Source organism: Sander vitreus, chromosome 1 (assembly GCF_031162955.1).
Source record: "Sander vitreus isolate 19-12246 chromosome 1, sanVit1, whole genome shotgun sequence".
Taxonomy (NCBI): Eukaryota; Metazoa; Chordata; class Actinopteri; order Perciformes; family Percidae; genus Sander; species Sander vitreus.
The window spans coordinates 37613576-37625673 of NC_135855.1; positions in this window are offsets into that span (position 1 = coordinate 37613576).

Below are 12098 nucleotides of genomic sequence, written 5' to 3' on the forward strand. Positions count from 1 at the left end.
TTTTGGGACTAATGGGACATTGTTGGGCTGTGTTCAGAAAATGTTGACGGAGGGGCCGGGGCTCCGGGCTGATGCCGAGTTTGAAATTGAGAGAGCACACCGGTTGCTCGCACCGATGCCGGACCCGGAGCGGCCTCCACGACCGGTGCTGATAAGGTTCCTGAGACAGTCAGCGAGGGACAAAGTGATAACGGCAGCTAAAGAAAAACGGGGCTTGGTATGGGAAGAATGCCGACTATCTGTATTCCCCGATGTGACAAAAGAGTTGGCGGAGAAGAGGAAAACCTTTACCTCGTTGATAAACTGCAGGAGCGGGAGGTGAAGTACACGCTGGCCTTCCCGGCCACACTGAGGTTCAAGTGGTGGGGGAAGAATGTGAGTTTCACTACGGCAACGGAGGCGGATGCTAGAGATGGTCCGATACCATTTTTTTCTTCCCGATTCTGATTCCGATATCTGAACTTGCGTATCGGCCGATACCGAGTACCGATCCGATACCAGCGTGTCATATATTTTATTATGTTTTAACAACTGTATACTACTATCTCTGTATGGATGTGATATTATTTCTATCTTTGTTGTCGGTCTGGCTCAGGTTAAACTCTTTGTGAAACATGAATGCCACAGAACGTTCTTTTATTCTGCAGTTTGACAGTCAGTTATAACGGAAAAAGAACATAAATAAACTACTTTAACGTATTTTTTCTTTAGGGCTTTATTACGTGGTATTGGATCGGTGTATAAACTGCAGTATTTCCTACTGCTGGTTGGAACATCTGTAGCGGATACATTTATTAATGACAACGACCAGGGTAACGACTAAACATCCGACAAGGAAGATGAGTGGATATGCATGTCTATGTGGAAGAGCCACATACATGTTATGAAGACAGACGTCGGGGGGGGGGGGGAGAGATCCGTCTAGTAAAGCTGCCACAGACAGAGGATTACAGACGGGAGGAGCGGTAACCCACGGACCAGATCACGTTTTATTTTAGTTTTTCATTTTAAAGCTGCACATGTCAGCTACAGGACTGCCAGACTTTTTCTGGCTTGAATTTAAGTTTTTGTTTTTGGGTGTTGTTTTTCTTTGGCGTATTATGTACGAGAAACGTTCTTTTTCCAGGTTAAATGTTAGTGTTCATATTTTGTCAGAGAACAGGGTTTTAAAGAATGATAATACAGAAGACATAGGCAGGAGACAGGTGAGGAGTGCTTCAAACAGGAACAGTGAAATAGACATGGTTATGGAGATATACAAAGATGATTAAGAAATGTATTAAGTATGTGTCATGGAATATTAATGGAAGTGGAAATCCAGTCAAAAGACGCAAGGTATTGTCATATTTAAAAACTAATAAGGAAGATATAGTTTTCATACAGGAAACTCACCTTAGTGAGGGTGATGCGGCTAAATTCAAAACAGGCTGGGTGAGGCATGTTTTTCACAACTCAAGTTCACGAAACGGATGATTTTGGTTAACAAGAGAATACATTTTGTGTTGCTTAAAGAGGTTAAAGATACAGAGGGAAGAATGATATGTGTGCAGGCACTAATAGAGGGTATACAGGTGATATTATGTAATATTTATGCACCTAATAAGGGAGACCCACACTTCATGAAGTGAATAGGGTTCTAGGGGAAATGGATGGGCAAATAATACTGGCAGGAGACTTTAACCAAGTGATGGACCCTATCTTAGACAAAAGTCAGTTTAAATGTCCACTGATGACTAAAGATAGGGAAGCAATTCATATGTTAAAAGATGACATGGCGCTTGTAGATGTCTGGAGGCTTACTAATCCTAGGGAGAGAGAGTACACGTTTTTTTCCCATTGTCATAAGTCATATTCCAGAATTGACTTTTTCTTAATTGCAAGCCCTTTAGTAAACAGTGTAGTTAGTTGCAGTATAAGAACTATTGCTATCACAAATCATGCAGCGGTGGAATTATGTATAAACACAGACTTGGACATGGGTAAGAGGAGTAGATGGAGAATGAATACATCATTATTGCAGGACAAAGGCTTTAGGGCATTGTTGGGGGAGGATTTGAAATCTTTTTTTGAATTAAACATTGGCAGCACGAAGGAAATTGCAACAGTTTGGGAGGCCTCTAAAGCATATATAAGAGGGAAATGAATAGCCCGTTCAGCTCAAAAGAAAAAAGAAAGCCTAAACAGAATCAAGGAATTAGAAGGTGAAATTAAATGATTAAAATTATTTAGCGGAACACTTTTCAGAACCACAATATCGGGAACTCTGTAAGCTTAAGTTTCAGCTGCATGAAATCTTTAACACAAAAAGTAGAATACTCCTTATACAGATTAAAAACAATTTTCTATGAAGGTGGGGAAAAAACTGGGAAAATATTAGCAAGACAAGTGAAAGAAAAAGACTCCTCAAATATAATTTCGGCCATCAAACAGGGAGATAAATTAGTAACCTCAACAAAAGATATAAATGAGACATTTCAACAATATTACAAGAAACTATATACATCATCAGTGTCTTGCGATGACAACCAAATCAATTCATTCTTCTCTAACATTAATATGCCTAAGCTTAACCCTGAGCACACAAGGAAGTTAGAGGTGCCTATAACTGTAGCAGAAATAAGGAAAGCTATGTACATTAATGAACACTGGGAAATCACCAGGTTATGATGGATTTCCTGTGGAATATTATAAAGAGTACATAGACATTCTTGCCCCAGTCTTGGTGAAGGTGTATCAGGAGGCATTTGAAGAAGGCCACATGCCGCCAACATTTAATGAAGCTTTAATATCTCTGATTCCGAAGAAAGACAGAGACATAACAGACCCATCTAATTTCAGACATATTAGCCTGCTTAATCTGGACTTTAAAATACTGACAAAAGTGCTGGCTCTACGACTTCAACAAGTTTGACCCAATATTATACATCCCAACCAAGCAGGCTTCATGAAGAACAGATCCTCATCAGACAACATGAGGAAATTAATACATCTAAATGTGGCTTGGCTCTTTTCCGCTTTGTCACACTTTGGGTGCGTTCCCTATTTCTCTCATTGGGTAAAGACATTGTATAAAGAACCAAAAGCAGCAGTAATTACCAATGGAGTTATATCACCTTTTTTCAGCCTGTCTAGAGGCACTCGCCAAGGCTGCTCTTTGAGCCCTCTATTGTTTATAATTTGTCTAGAAACATTGGCTCTTAGTATCAGGAATAATGGGGGAATTAAGGGAGTAGAGGGTGGGGGACAGGAACAAAGATTGTTGATATATGCTGATGATATTTTAGCTGTAGTGACGGACCCTCAGGCATCTTTGCCACATTTGATGGATACTATTCAGTCCTACTCTAAACTGTCAGGTTACATAATTAATTGGAATAAATCCGACGCTATGCCTATGACTTCCCCATGCCACCATTACATGGTGGAAAAAGTTATATTTAAGTGGGTACCTCAAGGCATCTTTTGAAATGGCTAAATTAGCCAAATATTGGAAAACGACAGACAACAAGCGAGATTGGATGGAGATTGAGAATGAGTTATGTTTACTATTTAGTCCAAAGGAGCAACTGTCTCAGCAAAGTAAAACAACAAACCCAAGTCGTGTGCACTCTAAGGAAGTGTGGGCCAAGGTACACAAAATGTATAAGTTGTTGCAATATGTACAGATATATGCTTCATTGTGGTTTAATCCTGCCATACATATCGGTAAAACGTCAGTGTATTGGAGGCAGTGGCGTTCAAGTGGTGTATGTACTATAGGAGACCTGTACAAAAATTGACAATTCATGTCTTATGAGGAATTATCGCGTCAATTCAAACTCGAAGGCAAGCAACATTTTTGGAAATACTGTGTAAAATCCCGAATTGGTAATTGTTCAGAAAGTTATATATTTTGGAATATCTGAATGCGCCACAGGAACGTTGCACGGCCTCACAATTTTATAGACTAACAAATTATTCAGTAAGTGGTGAGTCCTCCAATGTGAAATTGTTATGGCAGAGAGACCTGAGAATAAGCTTTACACAGGAGAAATGGTTGGGGGTACTAACAGACTGTGGAAAGTATGTAAGGGAAGCAAGAGGGAAGTTCACACAATATAAGATCATGCATAGATATTATCATACCCCTGTGAGATTACATAGAATGAAATTGATGAACGCTTCTCAGGGAACCATCACCTTATCGTTGTGGAGAGGTTTGGGCTGTGTTGTCTGGAGCTTTGTGCTCCTGGTAGGGTCTCCCAAGGCAAAGTGGTCTCAGGTGAGGGGCCAGACAAAGAATGGTTCAAAAATCCTATGAAAAATCGAGGAAGGGATGAAGTGACCCTGCCCGGAGGAAGCCCGGAGGCCCCCGTCTGGAGCCAGGCCCAGATGGAGGGCTCGTCAGCGAGCGTCTGGTGGCCGGGTTTGCCACGGAGCCCGGTCGGGCACAGCCCGAAAAAGCTATGTGGCGGACATCTCTCCATCCCATGGGCCCACCACCTGTGGGAGGAACCGCTGGGGTCAGGTGCGCTGCCACATGGGTGGCAGTAAAGGTCAGGGGCCTCGACGGACCAGACCCGGGCAGCAGAGGCTGGCTCTGGGGACGTGGAATGTCACCTCTCTGTGGGGGAAGGAGCCGGAACTTGTGCGGGAGGTGGAGCGCTACCGGTTAGATCTGGTGGGACTTACCTCTACGCACAGTCTCGGTTCTGGAACCATACTCCTGGATAGGGGTTGGACTCTTTTCTTCTCCGGAGTTGCCCAGGGTGTGAGGCGCCGGGCGGGTGTGGGGATACTCACAAGCCCCCAGCTGAGCGCCGCTACGTTGGAGTTTAACCCGGTGGACGAGAGGTTTGCCTCCCTACGCCTGCGGTTTGTGCATATGCACCAAACAAGAGTTCGGAGTATTCGGCCTTCTTGGAGACCTTGAGTGGAGTCCTGCATGGGGCTCCAGTCGGGGACTCCATAGTTCTGCTGGGGACTTCAACGCGCACGTGGGCAATGATGAACGGCCTCCCTGATCTAAACCAGAGTGGTTGTTTGTTGTTGGACTGTGCTAGTCATGGATTGTCTATAATGAACACCATGTTCAAACATAGGGATGCTCATAAGTGTACTTGGTACCAGAGCAACGTAGGCCAAAGGTCAATGATCGATTTTATAATCGTTTCATCTGATCTGAGGCCGTATGTTTTGGACACTCGGGTGAAGAGAGGGGTGGAGCTGTCAACCGATCACCATCTGGTGGTGAGTTGGGTCAGGGGGTGGGGGAAGACTCTGGACAGACCTGGTAAGCCCAAACGGGTAGTGCGGGTAAATTGGGAACGTCTGGAGGAGGCCCCTGTCCGACAGACTTTCAACTCACACCTCCGGCGGAGCTTTTCGTGCATCCCTGTGGAGGCTGGGGGCATTGAACCTGAGTGGACAATGTTCAAAGTTTCCATTGCTGAAGCTGCGGTGAGGAGCTGTGGTCTTAGGGTCTTAGGTGCCTCAAGGGGCGGTAACCCACGAACACCGTGGTGGACACCGGTGGTCAGGGAAGCCGTCCGACTGAAGAAGGAGTCTTTCCGGGATATGTTATCCCAGATGACTGCGGAGGCAGTTGCAAGGTACCAAAGGGCCCGAAGGGCTGCAGCTTCTGCCGTGAAAAAGGCAAAGCAGCGTGTGTGGGAGAAGTTCGGAGAACACATGGAGAAGGACTTTCGGTCGGCACCAAGGTGCTTCTGGAAAACCGTTCGCCACCTCAGGAGGGGGAAGCGGCGAACCATCCAAGCTGTGTACAGTAAGGATGGGACGCTGTTGACCTCAACTGAGGAGGTAATAGGGCGGTGGAAGGAGCACTTTGAGGAACTCCTAAATCCGACTAATACGCCCTCTATGGTAGAGGCAGAGCTGGAGGATGATGGGGGATTGGCATCAATTTCCCTGGTGGAGGTTGCTGAGGTAGTTAAACAACTCCACAGTGGCAAAGCCCCAGGAATTGATGAGATCCGTCCAGAAGCTTAAAGCTCTAGGTGTGGAGGGGTTGTCTTGGTTGACACGCCTCTTCAACATTGCGTGGAAGTCTGGGACGGTGCCTAAGGAGTGGCAGACCGGGGTGGTGGTTCCCCTTTTTAAAAAAGGGGGGACCAGAGGGTGTGTGCCAATTACAGGGGTATCACATTTCTCAGCCTCCCGGTAAAGTCTACTCCAAGGTGCTGGAAAGGAGGGTTCGGTCGATAGTCGAATCTCAGGTTGAAGAGGAACAATGCGGATTCCGTCCTGGTCGTGGAACAACGGACCAGATCTTTACTCTCTAGGATCCTGGAGGGAGCCTGGGAGTATGCCCAACCAGTCTACATGTGTTTTGTGGATCTGGAGAAGGCGTATGACCGGGTGCCCCGGGAGATACTGTGGGAGGTGCTGCGGGAGTACGGGGTGAGGGGGTCCCTTCTCAGGGCCATCCAATCTCTGTACGACCAAAGCGAGAGCTGTGTCCGGGTTCTCGGCAGTAAGTCGGACTCGTTTCAGGTGAGAGTTGGCTCTCCGCCAGGGCTGCGCTTGTCACCAATCCTGTTTGTAGTATTTATGGACAGGATATCGAGGCGTAGTCGGGGTGGAGAGGGGTTGCAGTTCGGTGGGCTGGGGATCTCATCGCTGCTTTTTGCAGATGATGTGGTCCTGATGGCATCATCGGCCTGTGACCTTCAGCACTCACTGGATCGGTTCGCAGCCGAGTGTGAAGCGGCTGGGATGAGGATCAGCACCTCTAAATCGGAGGCCATGGTTCTCAGCAGGAAACCGATGGAGTGCCTTCTCCAGGTAGGGAATGAATCCTTACCCCAAGTGAAGGAATTCAAGTACCTTGGGGTCTTGTTCGCGAGTGAGGGGACAATGGAGCGGGAGATTGGTCGGAGAATTGGCACAGCAGGTGCGGTATTACATTCAATTTATCGCACCGTTGTGACGAAAAGAGAGCTGAGCCAGAAGGCAAAGCTCTCAATCTACCGTTCAGTTTTTGTTCCTACCCTCACCTATGGTCATGAAGGCTGGGTCATGACCGAAAGAACAAGATCCAGGGTACAAGCGGCCGAAATGGGTTTCCTCAGGAGGGTAGCTGGCGTCTCCCTTAGAGATAGGGTGAGAAGCTCAGTTATCCGTGAGGAGCTCGGAGTAGAGCCACTGCTCCTTTGCGTCGAAATGAGCCAGTTGAGGTGGTTCGGGCATCTGGTAAGGATGCCCCCTGGGCGCCTCCCTACGGAGGTGTTCCAGGGCACGTCCAGTTGGGAGGAGGCCTCGGGGGAGACCCAGGACTAGGTGTAGGGATTATATCTCTAACCTGGCCTCGGGAGGATCCCCCAGTCGGAGCTGGTTAATGTGGCCCGGGAAAGGGAAGTTTGGGGTCCCCTGCTGGAGCTGCTAATCCCGCGACCCGACCCCGGATAAGCGGATGAAGATGGATGGATGGATGGATGGATGGATGGAAATTGATGAACGATAATATGTGTTGGAAGTGTAAAACAGAGGTAGGAACTTTTCTTCACTGTGTATGGGAATGTGCATTAGTAAGTCAATTTTGGGTCAAAGTTGTGGACTTCCTGAGTAATTGGTCAGGTTCAGTGATTCCCCTGACTCCTGCCGTATGTTTACTAGGGGACAGATCACAAATACCGAATATATCCAAAAGAACTTTTGTTATGTTATTATGGTGGGCTTGGTCACAGCCTCTAGTTATTTTAAGACACTGGAAAACTGCGGTATCTCCTAATCTGAAAGACTGGACTAATGCAATGGTGGAGACAGCATCTTATGAGTCTATGCTTCACAAACTGTCGGCTAACAAGGAGGATGGGATGACCTCTTGGGATCTTTTTTGGACCTACATAAGGGCTAATGAAAGCTCAACCTAAGAAAGCAGAGACTAAATACAGCATAGCGTCTTCGTCCTGTAGACTGGATTTCCCCCTTACATTTCTTTCCCCCTTATATTTCTTACTTTATTTTTCAAGTTTTATTTTTCCTCTGTGACATGTCATATGTTCATGCCAAGATTCTGAAATGTATGACCAACCCTGTACTTATATACTGTTATATACTCTGCTATTAAGAAGAAAAAAAAACTGCCCAGTGCAACCCACCCCATAATATAGACATTTGCACCGTAACTTAAACTTTCAATTTTGTTCAAAAGTGGAGATTTCATTACTCTTCCAACCCCGGAAACAAACTCGTTAAAACACTCCTGCAGGAGGCTGTGGTCCATCAGGACCAAAACCCCACACCACAAAAACACTTTCTTCCCGACTGCAGCTGGCCTCATCAACAGGGCCCGGCACCCCCATGACACTGACTCTTATCCTGATCCACTCCTGACGTTATGCGTGACATTAACACATATCATTGCTACTCCCCTCTTGCAAATATTTTTGGACAATACTTTGCACATTCCTGCACAACTGTACACATTTAAAACAGACACTTTAATTAGATATATTTGTACGTATGTTCTTTTTTCATATTCTTTTTTCTTACTTTTATATTATCTCTTTATACTTCTTCACTATGTTCATTGTTATGCACCAAATCAAATGTCTGTATGTGCAAACCTATACTTGACAATAAACTGTTTCTTATTCTGAATACCAGTGCACATTTACTGTGAGGACAATATGAGGACCGTCAAAGTGACGACCTTCACTATGAACAAATTACTTAATCTTAATTAATCTAATTAAAGCATTAGCGCGTGACTTTTTGATATTAATGAACGTACGTTACATTCAAGCCATTGCCAAATGAGTTGTTACAAAGCTAATTAAGACTATCGGCTCCACACAACTCTCTCTGTATCTCTCAGTATGGCTGTGTTCAGAAACTGGCAAAAAACAAGCAAAGTTAATTACCTCTTCTGAAGAGTCCATCATGTTTTTTTAATCCTCCGTGTCCTATTGGCTAAAGGGTGGGGGTGGTGTGTGATCACGGAAGGCTTGTATCATGTGGACGCGCCGACAGTTTTGATGTTATTACTTAGAATTCCTCTTGGGGGAAACTACGCACAATAGCTTTTTCCCTGTAAATTCACACCTACCTGTAAGCCGTCAGACTTTGTCTAAACAAGGCGTCTGGATGGGAAACATCTGCTGCCTCTGTCCAGGCTGACATTATCTCACTGTCTCTCCTCTGCAATGTGTAAAAAAAGTCCAGGGAACCTCACGCTTCAGTGCAGATATATAGTGTTTATGTCAGTGGCACGGTAGTCAAAGAAACACTTATCAACATCTCGATACAAACATCACCACCAAACAGCTGCAGGAGGGAATCGTGTGTGTGTGTGTGTGTGTGTGTGTGTGTGTGTGTGTGTGTGTGTGTGCACTCATGTAAAAATAACTTATTTTACTAAATGAAAATCACAAACACGCAGTAAACAAAGCCATGCCTGACTAGCTTATTGCTGAAAGATGTTCCTACTGAGAAGAAATGTGGTTCAAACTTGTTGGCTGAGAATTGAATGTAAGCATGTAAACAAAAGCCAAAACCAGCACCATCCCACATCCAAGCCTCCATTCACAGAGCTGACCGCACATCAGATGCTACTGCCCCTCCTCCTGTTCTGGGAATGAGGTTTATTTGAGCCTGTTCAGCTCTGATCCTGTTCCTGTTGTGTGGGATTAAAACTAGTTCAGTCATTCGCAACACACACAACAGCAGAGTGACCGCTCTGCCATCTGAGTCCCAGCACACTAAAAATACCGATCACAAGCATTTACACGGCACTGTAACGAAGGAGGTTTTTAGATGTTACAGTGAACAGACGTTTCCATGAAACTCTTCTCTTAAATGATTGTTTGGAGGGTGGCAAAGACTGTGGTTCAACTGTTAGTGAATCCCCTGGAGTTTTCATGTAGCATAACCAACAAGTCAAAACTTACTTGACCAACAGTCATCATTTACTTCTGCCCAGCCCCATTAGTTTAAACTTTTTGTGTTCTGCAAGAAGGAAAGTGCAGTTTACAATGGCAACACTGGCGGCTTTAGCATCAAAATTTTTTTTTAAACAATGGGTTCTTGATTTCAGACAGAGGTAGACAAAAGCAGGTTTCTCATTTTTAGCCATGAACTGTAGCTAGCTAGATAATTAAGCTAATGTTAGCTCCGTGAGTTTGCTGATAATTGTGTCTCTGGCTGCCTTTTTACTGCTTCCATCTGACTCGTTTTAAAATAAGAATCTTGTAAAAGGGGTCCTGAACATGCACTTGATTGCTACATGCGCATATACATAGTGCTTAAAGACTTAAGTTTAATTTAGCTTTTGCTTAAGGCTAAAGCTAGGGAAAATGTACAATATCTGTTATTTTGTTATAACATAACCCTGTTTGGCTGCTTAGCTTACATAGTTATACTCATTTTGCTCAGTATGTTTTAAAGATCCCATGACATGCTGCTTTTTGGATGCTTTTATATAGGCCTTAGTGGTCCCCTAATACTGTATCTGAAGTCTCTTTTATATAGGCCTTAGTGGTCCCCTAATACTGTATCTGAAGTCCCTTTTATATAGGCCTTAGTGGTCCCCTAATACTGTATCTGAAGTCTCTTTTATATAGGCCTTAGTGGTCCCCTAATACTGTATCTGAAGTCTCTTTTATATAGACCTTAGTGGTCCCCTAATACTGTATCTGAAGTCTCTTTTATATAGGCCTTAGTGGTCCCCTAATACTGTATCTGAAGTCTGAAGGAGGGGGGTGTGTGGCTTTGACCAACTGCCACTTTGCTCGTTTGAAAGCCATGATGTCTCTCTCTCATGGGCGGGCAAAGCAGAGAAAGGGGAGGTAACCTTTCTCCTTATGACCTCATAAAGGGAAGATTCCAGATCGGCCCATCTGAGCTTTCATTTTCTCAAAGGCAGAGCAGGATACCCAGGGCTCGGTTTACATCTATCACCATTTCTAGCCTCTGGGGGAACATAGGCAGGCTGGGGGAACTCATATTAATGTTAAAAAACCTCATAAAGTGATATGTTCATGCCATGGGACCTTTACCATTACAAGAGAAAAGGGCTTTTAGGTTTCTGAAGTATTTCCCCCCATAAAGAGCCTAACAGAGCGCTAACGTACTCTAAACTCTGATAGCATCCAGAATTGGTTTCTACGCAGTGGGGAGTAGCTACTGTACTACACAGGTCACAAGTGTCCTTGAACCCTAAACCGCTCTCGTTTGTATATGTAGGTGAAAGAAATTGTCCCTTTTTACAAAAGGGTCTGCAACATGGATGGAATGAAATGTATTTAAAACACTGACAAAAAAGCACCAATCTAACATTTCTGTGGTTTAGACTGAAAAAAACCATTTTGAAGTGGACATCATGGTTACGTCACTGCAGTTGCGCACGCATTGTGGTGGCAAAACAACAGCGGAAACAATAGTGAATTTAATGTTTATCGCGGATGGCTGGCTAGTTAGCTAGCTAGCTTACTAACTCCACAATGCTTTAGTGCCACCCTGGTTAGAGAAAATGAGCCGAACAGCCGACTGGTGGCCAGCGGCAGCGCTGGCTCCAGAGACGGGTAAGATAGCTAGCTAGCTAGCCCTAGCTTATCCATTCCCAGAGGAGCTGGCCTTCGCTCTCCTCCCAGCAAAGGAGTCTGACAGGGGCGGGAAAACCGCAGGTAGGAATGGGCGATATGTTAAAATTTTCCAACCGGCCACCATCAGCAACCTGCAACAGCGGCTGCCGATATATTCGCCCAGGTGTGTGCGCGGCGGCTTGGCAGCATTTAAGCCTCACAATGGAATTTTAAAGAGATTGTTTGGTTCTCTCTCACACAAATACAATTGATGCCAGAAGAGCTCAATAGTGACTTCACTGTGTGTTTGAGTCTCAAACAGCAAAAGAAGAGTCAAGCAGCTCTGTTTTGAGTCTGCTATTCTGCACTGAATAAATATTTAGTCCATCAAAAAATAGGCCGCTCCCTGACTTTCATTCCATGCCAGCACTTTGAAATCTGCCAATCTGGAGAGATCTTTTTTCTCTAAAGGGGTCTGGGTGGCAGAGCAGGACTCACTCAGTCACATAAACATCAGCAAAACATGTGGTAAAAACACAGAGTCAGGGCAGTGAAAGTCAAGGATGCTCCTCATTG